The sequence below is a fragment of the Protopterus annectens genome, chromosome 4.part0 (genome assembly GCF_019279795.1).
Source record: "Protopterus annectens isolate FY-2018-M chromosome 4.part0, PAN1.0, whole genome shotgun sequence".
Taxonomy (NCBI): domain Eukaryota; kingdom Metazoa; phylum Chordata; order Ceratodontiformes; family Protopteridae; genus Protopterus; species Protopterus annectens.
In genome coordinates this window covers 22,505,558-22,529,375 of record NC_056733.1, presented here as the reverse complement: position 1 = coordinate 22,529,375, position 23,818 = coordinate 22,505,558, and the positions used below count along the sequence as shown (strand labels likewise).

Here is a 23,818-nt window from a genome sequence, read left to right as displayed (position 1 = left end):
AATATAGGTTAATATATAGAGTGTAGTATATAGAGGGACTCAGAGACATTAGTATTTAAGTAAATATAGGTTAATATATAGAGTGTAGTATATAGAGGGACTCAGAGACATTAGTATTTAAGTAAATATAGGTTAATATATAGAGTGTAGTATATAGAGGGACTCAGAGACATTAGTATTTAAGTAAATATAGGTTAATATATAGAGTGTAGTATATAGAGGGACTCAGAGACATTAGTATTTAAGTAAATATAGGTTAATATATAGAGTGTAGTATATAGAGGGACTCAGAGACATTAGTATTTAAGTAAATATAGGTTAATATATAGAGTGTAGTATATAGAGGGACTCAGAGACATTAGTATTTAAGTAAATATAGGTTAATATATAGAGTGTAGTATATAGAGGGACTCAGAGACATTAGTATTTAAGTAAATATAGGTTAATATATAGAGTGTAGTATATAGAGGGACTCAGAGACATTAGTATTTAAGTAAATATAGGTTAATATATAGAGTGTAGTATATAGAGGGACTCAGAGACATTAGTATTTAAGTAAATATAGGTTAATATATAGAGTGTAGTATATAGAGGGACTCAGAGACATTAGTATTTAAGTAAATATAGGTTAATATATAGAGTGTAGTATATAGAGGGACTCAGAGACATTAGTATTTAAGTAAATATAGGTTAATATATAGAGTGTAGTATATAGAGGGACTCAGAGACATTAGTATTTAAGTAAATATAGGTTAATATATAGAGTGTAGTATATAGAGGGACTCAGAGACATTAGTATTTAAGTAAATATAGGTTAATATATAGAGTGTAGTATATAGAGGGACTCAGAGACATTAGTATTTAAGTAAATATAGGTTAATATATAGAGTGTAGTATATAGAGGGACTCAGAGACATTAGTATTTAAGTAAATATAGGTTAATATATAGAGTGTAGTATATAGAGGGACTCAGAGACATTAGTATTTAAGTAAATATAGGTTAATATATAGAGTGTAGTATATAGAGGGACTCAGAGACATTAGTATTTAAGTAAATATAGGTTAATATATAGAGTGTAGTATATAGAGGGACTCAGAGACATTAGTATTTAAGTAAATATAGGTTAATATATAGAGTGTAGTATATAGAGGGACTCAGAGACATTAGTATTTAAGTAAATATAGGTTAATATATAGAGTGTAGTATATAGAGGGACTCAGAGACATTAGTATTTAAGTAAATATAGGTAAATATATAGAGTGTAGTATATAGAGGGACTCAGAGACATTAGTATTTAAGTAAATATAGGTTAATATATAGAGTGTAGTATATAGAGGGACTCAGAGACATTAGTATTTAAGTAAATATAGGTTAATATATAGAGTGTAGTATATAGAGGGACTCAGAGACATTAGTATTTAAGTAAATATAGGTTAATATATAGAGTGTAGTATATAGAGGGACTCAGAGACATTAGTATTTAAGTAAATCTAGGTTAATATATAGAGTGTAGTATATAGAGGGACTCAGAGACATTAGTATTTAAGTAAATATAGGTTAATATATAGAGTGTAGTATATAGAGGGACTCAGAGACATTAGTATTTAAGTAAATATAGGTTAATATATAGAGTGTAGTATATAGAGGGACTCAGAGACATTAGTATTTAAGTAAATATAGGTTAATATATAGAGTGTAGTATATAGAGGGACTCAGAGACATTAGTATTTAAGTAAATATAGGTTAATATATAGAGTGTAGTATATAGAGGGACTCAGAGACATTAGTATTTAAGTAAATATAGGTTAATATATAGAGTGTAGTATATAGAGGGACTCAGAGACATTAGTATTTAAGTAAATATAGGTTAATATATAGAGTGTAGTATATAGAGGGACTCAGAGACATTAGTATTTAAGTAAATATAGGTTAATATATAGAGTGTAGTATATAGAGGGACTCAGAGACATTAGTATTTAAGTAAATATAGGTTAATATATAGAGTGTAGTATATAGAGGGACTCAGAGACATTAGTATTTAAGTAAATATAGGTTAATATATAGAGTGTAGTATATAGAGGGACTCAGAGACATTAGTATTTAAGTAAATATAGGTTAATATATAGAGTGTAGTATATAGAGGGACTCAGAGACATTAGTATTTAAGTAAATATAGGTTAATATATAGAGTGTAGTATATAGAGGGACTCAGAGACATTAGTATTTAAGTAAATATAGGTTAATATATAGAGTGTAGTATATAGAGGGACTCAGAGACATTAGTATTTAAGTAAATATAGGTTAATATATAGAGTGTAGTATATAGAGGGACTCAGAGACATTAGTATTTAAGTAAATATAGGTTAATATATAGAGTGTAGTATATAGAGGGACTCAGAGACATTAGTATTTAAGTAAATATAGGTTAATATATAGAGTGTAGTATATAGAGGGACTCAGAGACATTAGTATTTAAGTAAATATAGGTTAATATATAGAGTGTAGTATATAGAGGGACTCAGAGACATTAGTATTTAAGTAAATATAGGTTAATATATAGAGTGTAGTATATAGAGGGACTCAGAGACATTAGTATTTAAGTAAATATAGGTTAATATATAGAGTGTAGTATATAGAGGGACTCAGAGACATTAGTATTTAAGTAAATATAGGTTAATATATAGAGTGTAGTATATAGAGGGACTCAGAGACATTAGTATTTAAGTAAATATAGGTTAATATATAGAGTGTAGTATATAGAGGGACTCAGAGACATTAGTATTTAAGTAAATATAGGTTAATATATAGAGTGTAGTATATAGAGGGACTCAGAGACATTAGTATTTAAGTAAATATAGGTTAATATATAGAGTGTAGTATATAGAGGGACTCAGAGACATTAGTATTTAAGTAAATATAGGTTAATATATAGAGTGTAGTATATAGAGGGACTCAGAGACATTAGTATTTAAGTAAATATAGGTTAATATATAGAGTGTAGTATATAGAGGGACTCAGAGACATTAGTATTTAAGTAAATATAGGTTAATATATAGAGTGTAGTATATAGAGGGACTCAGAGACATTAGTATTTAAGTAAATATAGGTTAATATATAGAGTGTAGTATATAGAGGGACTCAGAGACATTAGTATTTAAGTAAATATAGGTTAATATATAGAGTGTAGTATATAGAGGGACTCAGAGACATTAGTATTTAAGTAAATATAGGTTAATATATAGAGTGTAGTATATAGAGGGACTCAGAGACATTAGTATTTAAGTAAATATAGGTTAATATATAGAGTGTAGTATATAGAGGGACTCAGAGACATTAGTATTTAAGTAAATATAGGTTAATATATAGAGTGTAGTATATAGAGGGACTCAGAGACATTAGTATTTAAGTAAATATAGGTTAATATATAGAGTGTAGTATATAGAGGGACTCAGAGACATTAGTATTTAAGTAAATATAGGTTAATATATAGAGTGTAGTATATAGAGGGACTCAGAGACATTAGTATTTAAGTAAATATAGGTTAATATATAGAGTGTAGTATATAGAGGGACTCAGAGACATTAGTATTTAAGTAAATATAGGTTAATATATAGAGTGTAGTATATAGAGGGACTCAGAGACATTAGTATTTAAGTAAATATAGGTTAATATATAGAGTGTAGTATATAGAGGGACTCAGAGACATTAGTATTTAAGTAAATATAGGTTAATATATAGAGTGTAGTATATAGAGGGACTCAGAGACATTAGTATTTAAGTAAATATAGGTTAATATATAGAGTGTAGTATATAGAGGGACTCAGAGACATTAGTATTTAAGTAAATATAGGTTAATATATAGAGTGTAGTATATAGAGGGACTCAGAGACATTAGTATTTAAGTAAATATAGGTTAATATATAGAGTGTAGTATATAGAGGGACTCAGAGACATTAGTATTTAAGTAAATATAGGTTAATATATAGAGTGTAGTATATAGAGGGACTCAGAGACATTAGTATTTAAGTAAATATAGGTTAATATATAGAGTGTAGTATATAGAGGGACTCAGAGACATTAGTATTTAAGTAAATATAGGTTAATATATAGAGTGTAGTATATAGAGGGACTCAGAGACATTAGTATTTAAGTAAATATAGGTTAATATATAGAGTGTAGTATATAGAGGGACTCAGAGACATTAGTATTTAAGTAAATATAGGTTAATATATAGAGTGTAGTATATAGAGGGACTCAGAGACATTAGTATTTAAGTAAATATAGGTTAATATATAGAGTGTAGTATATAGAGGGACTCAGAGACATTAGTATTTAAGTAAATATAGGTTAATATATAGAGTGTAGTATATAGAGGGACTCAGAGACATTAGTATTTAAGTAAATATAGGTTAATATATAGAGTGTAGTATATAGAGGGACTCAGAGACATTAGTATTTAAGTAAATATAGGTTAATATATAGAGTGTAGTATATAGAGGGACTCAGAGACATTAGTATTTAAGTAAATATAGGTTAATATATAGAGTGTAGTATATAGAGGGACTCAGAGACATTAGTATTTAAGTAAATATAGGTTAATATATAGAGTGTAGTATATAGAGGGACTCAGAGACATTAGTATTTAAGTAAATATAGGTTAATATATAGAGTGTAGTATATAGAGGGACTCAGAGACATTAGTATTTAAGTAAATATAGGTTAATATATAGAGTGTAGTATATAGAGGGACTCAGAGACATTAGTATTTAAGTAAATATAGGTTAATATATAGAGTGTAGTATATAGAGGGACTCAGAGACATTAGTATTTAAGTAAATATAGGTTAATATATAGAGTGTAGTATATAGAGGGACTCAGAGACATTAGTATTTAAGTAAATATAGGTTAATATATAGAGTGTAGTATATAGAGGGACTCAGAGACATTAGTATTTAAGTAAATATAGGTTAATATATAGAGTGTAGTATATAGAGGGACTCAGAGACATTAGTATTTAAGTAAATATAGGTTAATATATAGAGTGTAGTATATAGAGGGACTCAGAGACATTAGTATTTAAGTAAATATAGGTTAATATATAGAGTGTAGTATATAGAGGGACTCAGAGACATTAGTATTTAAGTAAATATAGGTTAATATATAGAGTGTAGTATATAGAGGGACTCAGAGACATTAGTATTTAAGTAAATATAGGTTAATATATAGAGTGTAGTATATAGAGGGACTCAGAGACATTAGTATTTAAGTAAATATAGGATAATATATAGAGTGAGGCATATAGAGGGACTCAGAGACATTAGTATTTAAGTAAATATACGTTAATATATAGAGTGAGGCATATAGAGGGACTCAGAGACATTAGTATTTAAGTAAATATAGGTTAATATATAGAGTGTAGTATATAGAGGGGACTCAGAGACATTAGTATTTAAGTAAATATAGGTTAATATATAGAGTGTAGTATATAGAGGGGACTCAGAGACATTAGTATTTAAGTAAATATAGGTTAATATATAGAGTGTAGTATATAGATGGACTCAGAGACATTAGTATTTAAGTAAATATAGGTTAATATATAGAGTGTAGTATATAGAGGGGACTCAGAGACATTAGTATTTAAGTAAATATAGGTTAATATATAGAGTGTAGTATATAGAGGGGACTCAGAGACATTAGTATTTAAGTAAATATAGGTTAATATATAGAGTGTCGTCTATAGAGGGGACTCAGAGACATTAGTATTTAAGTAAATATAGGTCAATATATAAAGTGTCGTATACAGACGGTTTCAGAAACAATAGTATTTAAGTAAATATAGGTTAATATATAGAGTGTAGTATATAGAGGGGACTCAGAGACATTAGTATTTAAGTAAATATAGGTTAATATATAGAGTGTAGTATATAGAGGAGACTCATAGACATTAGTATTTAAGTAAATATAGGTTAATATATAGAGTGTAGTATATAGAGGGGATGCAGAAACATTAGTATTTAAGTAAATATAGGTTAATATATAGAGTGTAGTATATAGAGGGGACTCAGAGACATTAGTATTTAAGTAAACATAGGTTAATATATAGAGTGCAGTATATAGAGGGGACTCAGAGACATTAGTATTAAGTAAATATAAGTTAATATATAGAGTGTAGTATATAGAGGGGACTCCGAGACATTAGTATTTAAGTAAATATAGGTTAATACATAGAGTGTAGTATATAGAGGGGACTCAGAGATATTAGTATTTAAGTAAATATAGGTTAATATATAGAGTGTAGTATATAGAGGGACTCAGAGACATTAGTATTTAAGTAAATATAGGTTAATATATAGAGTGTAGTATATAGAGGGACTCAGAGACATTAGTATTTAAGTAAATATAGGTTAATATATAGAGTGTAGTATATAGAGGGACTCAGAGACATTAGTATTTAAGTAAATATAGGTTAATATATAGAGTGTAGTATATAGAGGGACTCAGAGACATTAGTATTTAAGTAAATATAGGTTAATATATAGAGTGTAGTATATAGAGGGACTCAGAGACATTAGTATTTAAGTAAATATAGGTTAATATATAGAGTGTAGTATATAGAGGGACTCAGAGACATTAGTATTTAAGTAAATATAGGTTAATATATAGAGTGTAGTATATAGAGGGACTCAGAGACATTAGTATTTAAGTAAATATAGGTTAATATATAGAGTGTAGTATATAGAGGGACTCAGAGACATTAGTATTTAAGTAAATATAGGTTAATATATAGAGTGTAGTATATAGAGGGACTCAGAGACATTAGTATTTAAGTAAATATAGGTTAATATATAGAGTGTAGTATATAGAGGGACTCAGAGACATTAGTATTTAAGTAAATAGAGGTTAATATATAGAGTGTAGTATATAGCGGTGACTCAGAGACATTAGTATTTAAGTAAATATAGGTTAATATATAGAGTGTAGTATATAGAGGGACTCAGAGACATTAGTATTTAAGTAAATATAGGTTAATATATAGAGTGTAGTATATAGGGGGACTCAGAGACATTAGTATTTAAGTAAATATAGGTTAATATATAGAGTGTAGTATATAGAGGGGACTCAGAGACATTAGTATTTAAGTAAATATAGGTTAATATATAGAGTGTAGTATATAGAGGGGACTCAGACATTAGTATTTAAGTAAATATAGGTTAATATATAGAGTGTAGTATATAGAGGGGACTCAGAGACATTAGTATTTAAGTAAGTATAGGTTAATATATAGAGTGTAGTATATAGAGGGGACTCCGAGACATTAGTATTTAAGTAAATATAGGTTAATATATAGAGTGTAGTATATAGAGGGGACTCAGAGACATTAGTATTTAACTAAATATAGGTTAATATATAGAGTGTACTATATAGAGGGTTTATTGGTACGAATATAGTGGTTTTGGAGTGGAACAGTTAGTTAAGGCTAACAGTTAGGGATGGTACAAGAGCATAACCAGTGGTTTTTGAGAAAAAGTTTTAGATTAGTTTTAAAGAGTGGGAGAGAAGTCTGAGATGTAAGATCATGTGGTAGTTGATTCCATACTTTACCACCGTAGTTAGAGAATAAGGAGTCACCTGCTAAGTTTTTTGATAAGGTAGTATTAATCAACATTTTGTTAGAGGAGCGTAAATTCTTGAGGTTATTATATGGCGTAATGAGGGTAGAGAGAATTGGAATGTTGCTGGGTTGGTATAGGGTTTTATGAGCTATTGTAAGTTGGTTAAATCGTAGCTGATTAAGGAGTTCTAGCCAGCCCAGTTGTTTTAGATTCAGACAGTGATGAGTCCTGAGAGGTGAGTTTGTGGCAAATCTCGCAATATTGGTATATGATATAGCCAGTTTGTTGAGGTTATTTTAGAGAGGTTAGTATATATGGGAGAAGCATAAAATAGGGTGGAGATTAATTGGGTTCTAGCTATTGCGGTCCTAGCTTCTGATGTAAGGAAAGGTTTGATTCTATAGAGGATCCTAGTTTTCTGTTAATTGATTTTATTGTAGTATTTATGTGGGTGTCAAAGTTTAAGTATTATCAATTTTATTTCCTAGAAGTTTGGTGGTGGGGTCAAGAGAAATAAGGGTGCCATTATTGGATGTAAGAGTGAAATGTAGAGGGGTGGATATATGGGTAGGTGTAAAGAGTAAAAGTTTAGTTTTTTTTCGGGTTGAGGAGAAGACAACGGTTAGAGAACCATTGTTCTACAGTGCTGAAAGCTTTTTGTGTAAGAGAATGAAGTTTGGTCTGGAATGTGGCTGAACAAATTATAGTAGAGTCATCTGCATATTGAATGCAGGTAGAGAGTGGAGTGGATAGATGAAGGTCATTTATAAAAATGGAAAACAGTAGAGGGCCTAATATGGAATCCTGAGGAACACCTAGTGAGACAGGAAGGAGATTCGAAAGATGATTTTGCCAGAGAACTGCCTGTTGTCTGTTTTCAAGGTAGGATGTAAACCAGTTCATCGCAAGGGTGTCAAGTGAGAGGGACTTCAATATGTGTAGGAGGTGTTGGTGATTAACCATGTTGAAGGCTTTAGATAGGTCAACAAAGAATGCAGAGGAAAGAATGCTATTGTTGCGATTTTTGTTAATACAGTTAGTGAAGGATAGCAAGGCTGTGGTGGTACTATGGAATGGACGGAAACCATGTTGACAGTTAGCTAGTAGATTGTGATGGAGAAGGTGGTTAAGTAATTGTTTGTGAATACATTTCTCCATTATTTTAGCAAGTGGAGAGAGGAGAGCTATGGGTCGATAGTTGGAGAAATCATTGGAGTTTCCACCTTTGTGAAGAGGAATAATGTAGGAAATCTTCCAAATAGATGGGATAGTGTCTTCCTTTAAGGTTCTATTGATCAGTATGGAGATGGGATAAGCAATTGCTTTAGCTCCTTTTTGCAGGAATTCTGCTGGGAGTTTATCAGCTGAGGGGGTAGTGGGTTTTAGTTTTTGGATTAGGGAACAGATATAGGATGTGGGTATTGGTTCTAGGTGGAATAATTTGGGAGGAATGGTATTAGGAATAGGCAGATTAGAGGTGTCAGGGGATAAATGGTTTGCAAGATTCAGTGTAGAAGTAGTAAAGAAAGAGTTAAAGGTGTTGGCTGTTTGTGTTGGGCAGTCAGGGTTGGAGCCTAGAGGATTAGGTGTGACAGTTTTGCTTGGGTATAGAAGTTTGTTAATACTAGTCCAAAGTTTTTGTGGTTCTTTAAGGGAGGATTGTTGAAGTTGGAGATAGAAGTTCTTTTTATCTAGTAGGATGGCTTTTTTCGTAATATTTCTTTGTTGTCTAAAGGTTTGGTGATCAATAGTATCCTTTGTGGTACGCCATTTAGCCCAAGATTTTTTCTGCAAAGGATTAATTTCCTAGTATTATTTGAGAGCCATTGGGCTGGTTTAGTTTTGTTCCTAATATCACATATTGGGGCATGATGGTCCAGGATTGCTAAGAAAGTGGTACTGAAGTATTCAACAGCTTTATTTATAGGGAGAGATTTTAGAGGTGACCAGTTACATTGTTTAAGTTCAGTTTAGAACAGTTCAGGGTCAAAATGTTTTTTGGTACGGACTGTTCTGACACTAATAGGGATAGTTAGGCTTGTTTTATGCCTGATAATATATATTAGTGAATGGTCACTTAGGTCATCTGGAAGGGTTCCTGTTGTGTATCTTTGTCGTTGGCTATTTGTAAGTATCCAATCTAAGGTGGTTTCTTTATTGTTAAGTTTATTTATTCTGGTGGGGGAGTTTATAGCTTGCGAGAAACCATAGGGGTTAGTGCAGCTGCATAAGTTCCAGTCTATGTTAAAGTCACCAAGGACTATGGTTTCTTGAGGGAGGTTAGAAGAAAGCCAATTTAGAATGTATTCGAGTATACTGTGGTTATTTCCTGGGGGAAGATAGGAGCAGATGATGTTTATGGATTTGTGTGAGTTAAGCTGTAATTTAGAGATGATTATGTCTGCACTATTATCTGAGGGTAGGTTAAGATTTAGACTGCTAATTTGTAGTTCTGCTTTGTAGAGAACTGCTACCCCTCCACCTTTTTTGTTTCAGCGGTGCACGAATGATGCTATAACCTGGGGGGATGATTTCATTGTCTTTAATTGTGGGTTTAAGCCATGTTTCTGATAAACAAAGGATGTCAAACTGATGTACATCTAGAAGGGCATGAACTAGAGGTATTTTGTTGCAGATACTACGTATGTTTAGATGGGCTATAGAGAGTGAATTGGAGGGTTTGTTTGAAGGTAAGGGGATTGTTTTGTATTGGTTGCAGTTTGTGGTGAGTAGGGAAGGGTTTGGACCAGGGTTAGGGTGAATGTCTCCGTCGATTAGGGAGTGGAGTAATTTAAAGTTGTTGAATTGGAGGGGCTTACAGTGGTAGTCAAATAATCACAGATGTGTTAATCCATGAGTTTAAGGCAGTAACTGGCGGAGCATACTCCACTTTTGAGAGTAATACACTTCTCACAATAAGCAACCTTGTTTATGGGAATAACCATTTTTTTATTTAATATCAGTTTCAATTGTGTGAGAACTGTATTAGTTATAAATTTAGTATGACGATGAAATGATGATGATGTGTTTAGGTGTAAGCTAAGTTATTTATGCTGTCACACTTGTCAGATAAAATTACTTAGTGTACCGGTTGTAGTGATTTGCAAGGCTAGTGAAGTTTGTTATTAGTACCAAAAATCATGCAGGCAATTTTTTGAGTTGATAATAAGCCCTAAGGTTTCACAGTTATAGAAGTGGTATATTCTAGTATATCATAATCACAGATGTGGAAAACTCCAGAATATCATAATCATAGACGTGGAGTACTCCAGGATATTACAATCATAGACATGGAATACTCCAGGATATCATAATCATAGACATGGAATACTCCAAGATATCATAATCATAGATGTGGAATACTCCAGGATATCACAATCATAGGCCTGGAATACTCCAGGATATCATAATCATAGATGTGGAATATCCAGAATATCATAATCATAGATGTGGAATACTCCAGGGTATCATAATCATAGACGTGGAATACTCCAGGATATCACAATCATAGACATGGAATACTCCAGGATATCATAATCATAGATGTGGAATACTCCAGAATATCATAATCATAGACATAGAATACTTCAGATTATCATAATCATAGATGTGGAATACTCCAGGATATCACAATCCTAGAATTACATTATATTCCCCATTCACAATTAAAGTCTCACTGCTACTAAGGTTCAGCTATGGTCCTTGGACTTTCAACATCAACTCTCTAAGACAACAGAAATAATGGTTAATAATAATACTGATCAAACGATTAATAAGCTCTGTATTAAATAGCAACATCAACTTGCCTCAAAGCACTTTGTGAATAAACGTCCTCAGATTCCAGAATGGATCACGTTAGCAACTGTACCAGTATCAGCAATTTTTTAATGAACGAACGCAGTATATTTTCTTGGCCCTTGTTTAACCACTTTAATTCTAGGAGCTGGAGTGGATTTAAAAGCCTTCCGAGGTGTACCCCTCATCACCAAGGAAGGGGAATGGCTGAGAAAGGCAATGGATAGTTTGAGAATGTTAAGTAAAGTGCTGAAGTGATTAAACAACTTTCCTTTTTGTGACTGAAGAGAAACAGCAAGAGGAAAAAAAATAGCTTATTAGTGACTGAAATACAATGGATAACAGCTTTGGAAGAAGAAAATTCAGTGGCTAAGTAAACTGCATTTCTTATTGATATCCAAAGGCATAGTATTTTATCTCCATCCCAGGTACCGGAGTTCAGGTACCCTTCAGATATTAAAACACCAAAGCTAGTACTTCAGTAAAGAGCATGGGATACATTTACTAAAGAAAACTCCTAATAGACCAGGAAAAAATGGGTCAACTAATTAAAATGTCAAACAGAAAAATAAATTAAAAAACAAACACTTATGCCATAATTATTGAATCATGTAGAGCAGTTACATCACTTCCTTGCTACCTGTTATTAACTTCAACTTCTATCTAGCCAACATAGTTTCTAAAGCTCTCTTTCTAAATGTTTTCACATCCGTTTAAAACAGTGAAGCTAAAGTCATTTTGCTGTGTACAGTAATGCTTTTGAAAGCAGAACAGTACAGTTTCATTAGTGTTTGCATTATCTGAGGTTTAATCTTGTACCTTGGTACCTAGGAGGCACACTTTAGTGTGACAAGCATGATGGAATTCAGACAATGTTATCCATTGTATAGAGAACTAAATAATCAATGCTTATTGATTGTTAGGCCAACGACCTCAACACATCCTTCCCATGTCTTCTTTTCCTTAATTATTATAGATTATTGAACACCCAGAGCATCCACCATGTATGATGTTCTAGTCTCCACAGGCCTGCCTTCTGGTCTCACCATGAAGTAATCTCCTCCTGCCTCCATAATGGTTTGCATTCCCCCAAAATTAAATGGAGTTTTTCATTAGCTTAGTATCATCCCCCTAGTAGAATCAGATTGAAGCCGAACCCCCCACCAATCCATACTTTAGGAATTTTTCATCATTTCCTCTGGTGGTCTCAAGTGACTACTATGTTTTTTTTTTTTTTTTGGGTTGATGGACTTCGTGTTCTCACTCATTCCTCAATTTGAACTTTTCCTCCTCTGTCCCTCTCTCTGGTTGAGTGAATAATGTTGTTATGGTGGAGGACACACGTCTGTATATGACAGTTGTGTTATGGTGGAGGACACACGTATCTGTATATGACAGTTGTGTTATGGTGGAGGACATACATATCTGTGTATGACAGTCATGTTATGGTGGGAGGACACACATATCTGTATATGACAGTTGTGTTATGGAGGAGGACACACATGTCTGTGTATGACTGTTGTGTTATGGTGGGATGACATACATATCTGTGTATGACAGTCGTGTTATGGTGGGAGGACACACATATCTGTATATGACAGTTGTGTTATGGAGGAGGACACACATGTCTGTGTATGACTGTTGTGTTATGGTGGAATGACATACATATCTGTGTACGCTAGTTGTGTTATGGTGGAGGACACACATATCTGTGTATGACAGTTGCATTATGGTGGGAGTACACACATATCTGTGCATGACAGTTGCGTTATGGTGGGAAGACACATGTCTTTATATGACAGTTGTGTTATGGTGGAGGACACACATATCTGCGTACGACAGTTGTGTTATAGTGGGAAGATGAACATATCCCTGTATGTGACAGTGGTACAAAAATGGGAGAGTATACACATGTATGTATATATCAGACAAGCCATGTCAAGAGGATATATAGATACCGGTATATGAGAATGGTGCTATTGTAAGAGAGCATATGTTTCTCTGTATATGACACTGATGACATGATGGGAGGACACACCCACAATTCTGATAATGGTGCCATGGTGGCAAAGCATACATCCTCCTATATATGATAGTACTGCCATGACTGGAGGGCATATACATGACTGTATATGACAAAGTTACTATAGTCGGAGGGCATACATAGGCCTGTAAATGATCTTTTTCAACCTACTGAAGGTCTCTAAAACATGTATGAAATGCATTTCTGCCTTTAGCTAATTTCAACTTGTCTGCTTACTCTTCTGCTCATAACTGATTCTAGCAGCAGCATCCTTATTCTGCTGCCCAATGTAAGTTATAGGGGGGGAGGGTGATCAGATCCTGTGTCTGTGTAATATGGGCTGGATCCTACCCAATATAAGTTAAGGGAGGTTGATCACATCATGTGCCTGTGTATCACAGGCTGGCTCCCACCCAATGTATGTTGCAGAGAGGGTGATCAGATCCTGTGCCTGTGTATCATGGGCTGGGTCCCACACAATCTAAGTTATAGGGAGGGAGGGTGATCAGATCCTGTGCCTGTGTATCATGGGCCGGGTCCCACACAATGTAAGTAACGGTAGGGATGATCAGATCCTGTGCCTGTGTATCATGGGTTGGGTCTCACACAATGTGAGTTATAGGGAGGGAGGGTGATCAGGTCCTGTGACTGTGTACCATGGACTGGATCCCACCTGATGTAAGTTAAGGGGGGGGTGATCAGATCATCTGCCTGTATATCATGGGTGGGATCCTACTCAATTTAAGTTAAAGAAAGGTGATCAGATCCTGTGCCTGTGTATCACAGGCTGGCTCCCACCCAATGTAAGTTATAGGGAAGGAGGGTGAACAGATCCAGTGCCTGTATATCATACAGTGGATCCCACACAATGTATGTTGTAGGGAGGGAGGGTGATCAGATCCTGTGACTGTGTACCATGGGCTGGATCCCACCCAATGCAAGTTATAGGGAGGGAGGGAGGGTGATCAGATCTTGTGCCTGTATATTATGGGCTGGATCCCACACCATGTAAGATATAGGGAGGGAGGGCGATTAGATCCTGTAACTGTGTACCATGGGCTGGATCTCACCCAATGTAAGTTACAGGGGGGGAGGGTGATCAGATCCTCTGCCTGTGTATCATGGGCTGGATACCACATAATGTAAGTTTAAGGGAAGGAGGGTGATCAGATCCTGTGCCTGTGCATCATGGGAGTGGATTCCACCCAATGTATGTCATAGGGAGGGAGGGAGTTCAGATCCTGTGTCTGTATATCATGGGCTGGATCCCACCCAATGTACACTGTAGGGGGGGTGATCAGATCCTATGCCTGTATAACACGGGCTGAATTTCACACAATGTAAGTTATAGGGAGAGAGGATGATCAGATCCTGTGCCTGTATATCATGGGCTAGATCCCACCCAATGTACGTTACAGCGAGGGAAGGTGATCAGATCCTGTGATTGTGTACCATGGGCTGGATCCTGCCCAATGTAATTTACAGGTATGGAGGGTGATCAGATCCTGTGCTTATATAGCATGGGCTGCTCTCCACCTAATGTAAGTTACAGGTAGGGAGGTTGATCAGACTCTGCACCTGTTTTTCATGTGCTGTTCCCCACCCAATGTAAGTTATAGGCAGGGAAGGTGATCTGACTCTGTGCCTGGGTGTAGATGTCACCCACTCAATGTAAGTTATAGGTAGGGAGGGTGATTAGACCCTGGGCTTGTTTGTCATGGGCTGGCTCCCATCTAATGTAAACTATAGTCTGGAAGGGTTATTAGACCCTGTGCCTGGATGTCATGGACTGGCCCCTATCCATTGTAAGTTACAGGGGTGGGTGATCAGACCTCGTGCCTGTGTATCATAGGCTGGGTCCCACCCAATGTAAGTTGCAGAGGGGTGAACAGACCCTGTGCCTGTGTATTATGGGCTGAATCCCATCCATTTCTTTTCAACTGCCTGACAAATCTTTGAAGCTAAGAACATAAAGCAATAAAATGCTCTTCAAATTCTTTCATCCTAGCAGACTGTTTCCTTAAACGGTACCTCTTTTACTACCTTAGTACAACAGTTTTATCACAACATCAAAGGGCATGATCCATTAAAAGGGCAGCACAGTATCAGAGGAATAATTTGTTTAGTGAAAAGTGATGGTTAGGGCAACTCATATGTTACTGTGGGCACTATACCTTCCTTTGTCTGTGCAAATACTTGTCCAGTTAATTCTTTACTACCTGTAAAGGGCCCTCAGTAGCTGTGCACTCTGAGATGGGTGTATTGGATGTTTTTCTTCAGTTCTGATCTGCTTTTCTAGGTCTGCTCTGTGTTTTGATTGGGCATTGGAATGCCATTAGATGATAACAAGCCTGTTAAAAAAAGAGTTAAAGAGTTAACACATTCAGAAATCCTGGCTGACCGAATCACTTTTTTTTGCTGATTCATTGATTATTTCATCTTGCGAAGTCCAAATTCACTGATTCAGACTGCTGTGGTAATTTGATTGAGTGTGGCTGAAAATGAATAAGGATTGAAGAAAACCTTGCAAAGCTTTTCTTAGTGAACAGTGTTGGCAGGGAGCACTTGAAAAAGACAGCAGGAGATGTTTTCAGATTCGAACTTTAGACTGCAGGCAGTTTGTTTACATCGGTTTTCTTCACCAATAAATATCAAAGAATTCTAACCCGCTTCTTCTATGTGTGTTAGTGTTGAACATTTATGGACACTGTGATTTTCTACTGACCTAAACATTTTGGGGAGGTCTATAACTCACATTATCATATTTGACTCAGCAGTCAGAATTATGTTGTGCTTGCTGTAAGTTTTTCTTTCTAATATGCAGAGGCTATTTGGGGTTTTAGTTTGTGCCTGCATTGTTTTTATTTTATTCTGCTGGAGTAGGATTATGGCATTAAGCAAAATGAAAGCGTGCGCTGTTCATCTAATAAACAGTTCATATGGCAATGCGGGCTTGTCGTTGGGGGCTCTTGGTGGAATATTTCTACTATCAGTTCCACGTAGTCACATTCCTAACAAACCTCAAGCAGCTGATCCTCACAGCATGCCGTAGTGACACTGGAGTTAGTAAGGAAATGTGGCTTTAAATATGTTGTCAAGCAGTATGCATTCTAGTGTGTTTTTCAAACAGTTTGTGCATTCTTGACAAGCTGTACACAGTGTGCAGAGTACATTTATTCCATAAACAGGAGATATTTTTCTTCCCTCATATAGGTACGCCAGATTGGCAACTTTCCATGAACTATCAGTAGCAAGGAAGAACCTTACAGTCGCTCTACTGTCATAATATCAGTATAGCAAAGTATACGTCTTTATATGCTAACAGAGGTCAGCAAGTCAAAAAATAAAAGATTCCTCGATTCTAAAAAATCATTCCCTAACCAAAGATTTTGAGGCCCACTCTGAGCAACCTCTTCTGTTTATTAATCAAACAACAAAACAGATTTATGCGTATTGCTTCTTAACAGTAAAAATATGTTAATATAGCAATAACCCATGCCAACCATGGGTAAATCCACCATTACCCACACCCAGCCTTGGGTTATTGCTATTATACAATAGTGTTAGTTTTGTGTTGTGTTATGTTTGTGTTGTTGTTATTTAGGTTTTTGTTTGCTTTACTTCGTATTCTTCCACTTTTTGTGAGATAAAAATAGTGCACACTTTGACTTTGTGTTTATTGTTTATTTGTCTTTTAATTTAAATACAAGTTATTATTAATTTTTCAAGAGATGTTAGGAAATAATTATATAAGTAGATATAGTTTTAAAGCTGTTGGTATGTCTTCATGTTGTAGTTTCTTTTATAGTTAATGGCTGTTTACTGTATGTGTGTTGTTCAGTATTTGTTTTATTTTTAAAAGACAGTAAGACAGTAAAATATAGTTTTCAATTGTAGAATGCTTTTGTATGTTTTCTGCTTGCTACTAAGGTATGTTTGTGTGGTTTAGTTCATTTGAAGTTGTTGGTGCATGATATATTAGGGGCTGGACTTAGGTTACTTTGCATTTACAGTGTATACACAGTTGCTTGGATTGGGAATCAGTGTGCATGATTGCGAGTTTGCATTGTATGATAACGATTAGGCTGTATTGAGCAACCAACAGAAGCACTTTCTAGATTCTAGGAGAGAATGGCAAAAACATGTTTGTAGTTAAGCTATGTTTCGTGATCCAACATGTCCGAGAAATGTGCTTGTAACAGTAAGTGATCGCAGTAGCAGAGATAAGAAGGTACTTTTCTGTTATCTAGTCTCCTACTGTTTGTTTCAAGGAGTTCACTTTCTGGCTTACTGTGATTATATTTTCAAACAAAATGAATAGCTGCTCTTCTTTATTTGCAGATTTAAAAGCTGACATCTGCACTTCGTTTTGTTCTTGCTTATGTATCTTTAATTCCTTATTAATTTTATTTTCTCCCCAGGAACACTATTTTTATCCAAATTTCTACACGTCCGTCCCAGACATTGAGCTTAAAGAAACACTTTGCGTGGATTCTCTAACACAACCGCACTAAAAATACAGCCGTATTTTTCAAATACAAAAAACACGTTACATAAAAAGTTTAATGTTCGAGGATGGTAAAGCAGTATTGCCCAATCAATTAAGGAAATATATGTTGGCAAAGCTATATCTGTCACTCTTAAACTGTAAAAAGAAAAAAAACATTGTGATGTCTTATTTTGGCGAAAATAGGTGTGCAAAAAGAGCGAGAGGTTTGGATCTGTACTCCATATTATGACAATAATCCAAGAGGTAAAATGTTTTGTTCCATAGTTCATCCAACGAGACCTTAAAGTAAAGAAGGAACAAGTTTGTTTCAGTTTTAAAACTGTTTATATTTGATGTGCCCAGCTAATTGTCAAAATTTCCTGAGGTAAACAGATACAAGAAGCGATATGTGACTAATACACTTAAGGCTATGTTTTAAGATGCAAGTTGTCTGGTAATGTTCTACGATTTTCAATAAAATGTGAAAATTTGGATTTTTTTTAGTCAAATGAGTTTCAACGTTTACATTCTTCAGAGTACATATGAGGGACACTAAAAGTTTGTTTCAAGTCGCGACTGCATGATACCTTAGCGGATGGACTTCTTACTTAAATTAGTTTGGATTTACAATGTCCACGCTGGTTGTACTGGCCAATGAGCATGCACGTTTCTCGGCTTTGCCAAGTTTCCATTGTATAATACATATTTTAACAATGCTTGAAGTGTGTTAGCAATGCTGCTCTTAGGCAAAGACATACTTTAAACACAATACAACCCCCCCCCCCTTACCTGGCCTTTGTGGGTATGTATTGTAAACACAAAACATATCCACGAAGGCTAGCTAGGGAGCCACAGGTTGCAACGGAGGGTTTTAACTCCAAAACTCATGTTTTGTCTTTCTACTTTAAAACCATTAATACTGATTCTTTAACTCTGACTTTCAGTAGACTTCTTCAGACATTGTTTCCGACAGGCGGGTGTACATGTCGCCTTTTAAATTAAATCAACAAGTAATTTGCATGTATAGCTCCTTATTCATAAAATTGTGCCATTTCATAAATCTCTGACATATGTCCCTCCCTCTGAAGTCTGTCTGCACAAAAGTCAGATACCTTACCGCAGCACTAGATCAAAGACTGGTGTAAATCATGCAAATCCTTATGGTATGCACAGGTAAGAAGCAGTAATATCCTCTCTTTTTATGCATTATCTTTACATCAAAGATGCAGGCATGACTCACTCATTTGGCAGGAGTAGCCAGCGCCCTTTTTTTTCAGACAGTTCTATTCCTACACCACATCTGCGTCATTCTCACTAACCCCTCCAGGTAGGTGCAACCTAAATCTAGCTCTGATGCAGTGATGCAGGTACTGCAGATATATCTTGTTCTGTCATCTGCTGTGTGGTTCACTACATGTAAAAGGGTTTGCTAAAAATAATACCTCACTTAAAAGATCACTATACCAGTGTGGCCATTTTGAGTACAACTGATGTAGCCTCGATTTAAAAAAAATAAAAGTTCAAATCTGTTTAGCTATTGGATTGTCAGCCAGTTACAGGAAGCTCAGAAGACTAATCTATATTTGTTAGAAAAAAACATACTCCTGAGTATTAGTGATTCTGTAATCAGGATGCCTCTGTATTCTGTCTGCTAGCCAGCAAACAGGGTCAGTGGCCTCCAAAATGTAGACAACATGAAAGGGGCAGCAGGTCAACTGCTGTATTCCAGTGTGGTCTCTCATAATAGACTAGGTCTCTAGAAGGCTGATCTAAGGCACATTCAAACTTGAGTCATCTGCAGTCTGGGAAGTGGTCACATGGGACACTTTATAAATAATTTTTCATAAAGAAAATATTTAATGCTTCCATATGAATCAAGAAATCACACTGTACTCACCCTTCACATACTGCTAATATCTGAGACAAATCTCCCCCGCTGCTAGACCATGAACTTGAAAATTAAACTGTAACACAGATAATCTTATATGACAGTAACTGAAAAATCAGCTGCTGTTGCCCATGTTTAGAAGTTCAGAGTCCTTTTAAAGTTCTTTGTGTTGTGTGCCAGAGGTTCTAGAGAGAAAACATATATTCCTGATGTACGTTATTTAACAGCCTCATACATCTCTACATTCAGTGTTGAAAAAGAGGGTGAGGACTTGCCATATTGTTAGAAATTGTATGCATTCTTCTCATAGCCAAACAGTGATACTTAAACTGTCTAGTGTGGATGATTTTGTGTATTTGCTAATGTGCATGGATTCACTGTCCATGAATCATGAACATAGCCTAGCAGAGAATGGTGCTGCAGCAGAGAGATGTACACATGTATCAGCACCACTTGCACTGTTAACTTTAAATAGATCATGCTTTGCTAAGGCTGTGCTCCACACTTATATATCATCAACAGAGAATGTCACCTTACTGGCAGTGAGAGTAAAGCCTATCATATCTGCAAGGCATGCACCATCAATTGCAGTACTATCCGATGTAAAACCCAAAATGTGAGAAAGTAGATGTGGACGGTAAAGATTTTCTGTGAGCTTGTGGCAACAACATATTTTGGAAACCGACATCTTTTAGCAAAGTAATTTGATGCAAGAAGGCCATCCAGCTAGCTACAACTTTATCATCTCACAAAGAGTCATGTGAGGGTTTTTGAAAGAAACACAAGGCATGTCACTTCAGCCTCTATCACCTTTTAAAGAACTGCCATTCAGGTCATTTGCTTTTTGCTGATGGACAGTTGCTTCAGTAAAATGCTCAGGTCTGATTGCAGGTTGCATATTACCATTATGCACTCAAAATAATTAGGTGTGGTATAGGTTCCCCAGCATTAGAGGCTTTCCACAAACTTTAATAACTGGGATGTAGTATGTGAATTTACTGTCCAGAATTACTAAAAAACAAAAAATGGGACAGCAAAGACTTTGCCCATCAATGAGTACCTCCTGAAGCTGAGTCATTGTAATTAGGGAGCCATCTAAACATGAAATCGTACGCCATGCTAACCATTGATGCTTCCGGTATGTAATGGAGACTATAAAGGCTTCACATGTGACATTAAATGCATCATCATAAAGGTCCAGAACTGCTAACGAAGCTCTTGAAGGCCATATGTCAAAGAATGCTGCTGCTGCATTAAGTGGAAACTAGAAAAATGCACCAAATATAGACGTGAAGGAACAGCCGGTACTGGCAATAGTACTGCAATGAGTGAAAGGATTCCATAATCATCTACCACAAGCTGACCACAAAGTGACCAAAATCTGCTGAAAGTGTAGAGTTTGTTATCATTTAAATTCAGTATCTGGTTGTCGTTAGGGTTACCACCTGTCCCACTTTGCGAGGGACAGTCCGTCTTTGGGCAGTTGTGTCCTGCAAAACAATTGTAAAAATGGCAAATGTCCTGAGATTTTAGGACAAAATTATTTCTTATATTTTATGTAATAGTTGCATAAAACGGTTATTCTGTATCTGAAACACAAAAGTGTTATAAGAAGCAGAATAAGCAACTAAAATGCTACAAGAATAAGCTTTTATTTAGGCAAAAAAGTGAATTTCTATACTTTGTACTGGCCGTGGGTATATTTTGTCCTGCAAAATCTGACATTTGTACCACAAATGTCCCACTTTGGGCATTTGAAAAGGTGGTAACCCTAGTAGTAGTTACCAAAGGAGATGGGTTTTAGACCATCTTCACAGTTCTCGCTAGGAAATGCTGGACATTACAGTTTGCTTGTTGTTTTAGTAGACAACACAGAATCTTTTGCAGCTTAGAGTGGTGAGAGTGCATGTAAAAACACTTTTATCTCATTACTTCATGGTTCTTGTTTAGCCAAAAGTTGTATTACTTATTAGTAATTCTTATTTACTATCTACAAGTAAATGACCGAATGTGTTAATGATATTGCTCCCCCTATCTTTCACCAATGACATCAGCAGTGTATGTGGTGAAAAATGATTTCTAAGGATGACACACCATGAAAGTATCTTTTTATCAATACCTCTGTCACTACAGCAAGGTCAGTGCTTCATTCAGGGAAGCATATCATACAGTGATTAATGGAGATGATACAGATGTCTTGGGAGGTTAAATGCTTTAAATAAAAATATGACTATCTAATCAATGCAACATAACCATAAAGACAGGACCCCTCCCTGGTATGAACTGGGTTATGACTATTGCCTCCTCATAAATCAGCAGAGTTGGTGTTTACCAGCACAGTAGCTGTGACACCAACATCCTTGAATTCAAACAATGTTTGTGCATAAGACCCCTTAGTATATAAGCAAAATGAATGTGAAAATCCTTACTTAGTGAGGTCAAGTTGTAAAGGTGGTCTGATTACTTCTCAGACTCTGAGACTAATTCAACAAACATTAATAACATTAATAAATGTTATGGTAAAATATCGAAGAGCCACTCAAACTTAACATAGTGATCCAAATTAAAATATTTAGCGGTTTATATGATTATAAGTAAAACAACTTCTGCAAAATGTCCAGTTAGGTATATCAGGTGTATCTTTCTTAACTGAATGGTACAAGTAAGACTGTACCAGGAACTGTAGGGGGCCAACTACCAAACAGGATGTGGAACCCTGATTGACACTGTTAAACATAAAATAATCACTGATTATGAAGATCATTAAAATGAAAGAATAACTATTAAATCATTGTTACAGTCCAGGGGTGTTATTCATACACATTGCATGTCATGGTATGTGGATGGTCCATTAGAGAATGATGTATACGAGGCCTTTGTGATTTATGATCATAGGTACACAGTGGGGTAAGACATTGTATGCTGTCTTGCCCCATTGTGTAGCCACTGTATTCTGTATAAAAAGTACATAGGTAAGTAAATTCTTGTCTCAACAAAAAATCATTTGCACTGCAGAAAAAACACTATTGGCAGTGGAGAGATCTATGGCGCAGACAGCGCTGATACTACAATCCACACCTTTTCCCAGTGCTGCACAGTGACACTGAGGACCTCCTGCAATGTATGCTCCAACAACACACAGTCCTCACATTACTATACTATATTAGAAAAAGGTTGATCTGTACATCGCCACTTTTAGAGAACAAATGTTCTTCAGCAGAGTTTTAATGTATAGGGAATGCCTGCTGAAAAACGAGTCTGACTCTTCATGGCAGCATATTGTGCTGCCATGGAGCTCGCTCTGTGACAGAGCTAATGGCTGCCATTATTTTACACTAAGCAGTACTTTTGATATTTAGTGAATGTAAAATTAAAAAAAATAAAAAAATAAATTAGAAAAGAGTGTGTGTTTGTATATCTGTGTTTGTAAGAGTATGCACACATGAAAGTCAGAGTGAGATCGATCAAAACATTATTTTAAATTCGCTAGGCAGAGCGTTTGCTGTTTAGCAAGTGTAAAATTAAACAACCATAAAAAAAAATATAAAAGTGTGTGTCTGTGTGCATGAGTCTGTTTTATGTTTCTGTCTGCGTGTATGGTTGTATGGGCATTTGCATACATGAGAGCAAAAGTGCATATGTGTGTATGTGTGTGTGTGTGTGTGTGTGTGTGTGTGTGTGTGTGTGTGTGTGTGTGTGTGAGAGAGAGAGAGAAAGAGAGATCAATTGAGTAGTGGGTGCAAGTCATTTGCAATTAAAAGGTATGCAGACCTCTCAACCTCTTAGCTTATGAAAACTGGACAAAGACTAAAATAGCGTGGGTTAACGGCTCAAAAATAGGAACACATTTTAAATAAAACTCTTAGGAAATTAGAAAGTTACTATAATAACAGGAATTATGTTGACATCCTTTTTCTGAAGCATATGAAGGCCTGACACTGAAATGTGAGTCATTGTTTAGTAGCTTCGGCCCCCAATGATTTGTCATCAAATTACAAATTTTATGTGG

The 23,818-nt window shown here is 35.3% G+C and overlaps 1 protein-coding gene across 1 annotated transcript in view; it reads left to right on the top strand.

The window, feature by feature from the left end:
- Positions 1 to 23,818, top strand: part of RBFOX3 (RNA binding fox-1 homolog 3) — a 3,506,422-nt gene that overhangs the window by 1,738,612 nt on the left and 1,743,992 nt on the right. The gene's annotated exons all lie outside the window — the stretch shown is intronic.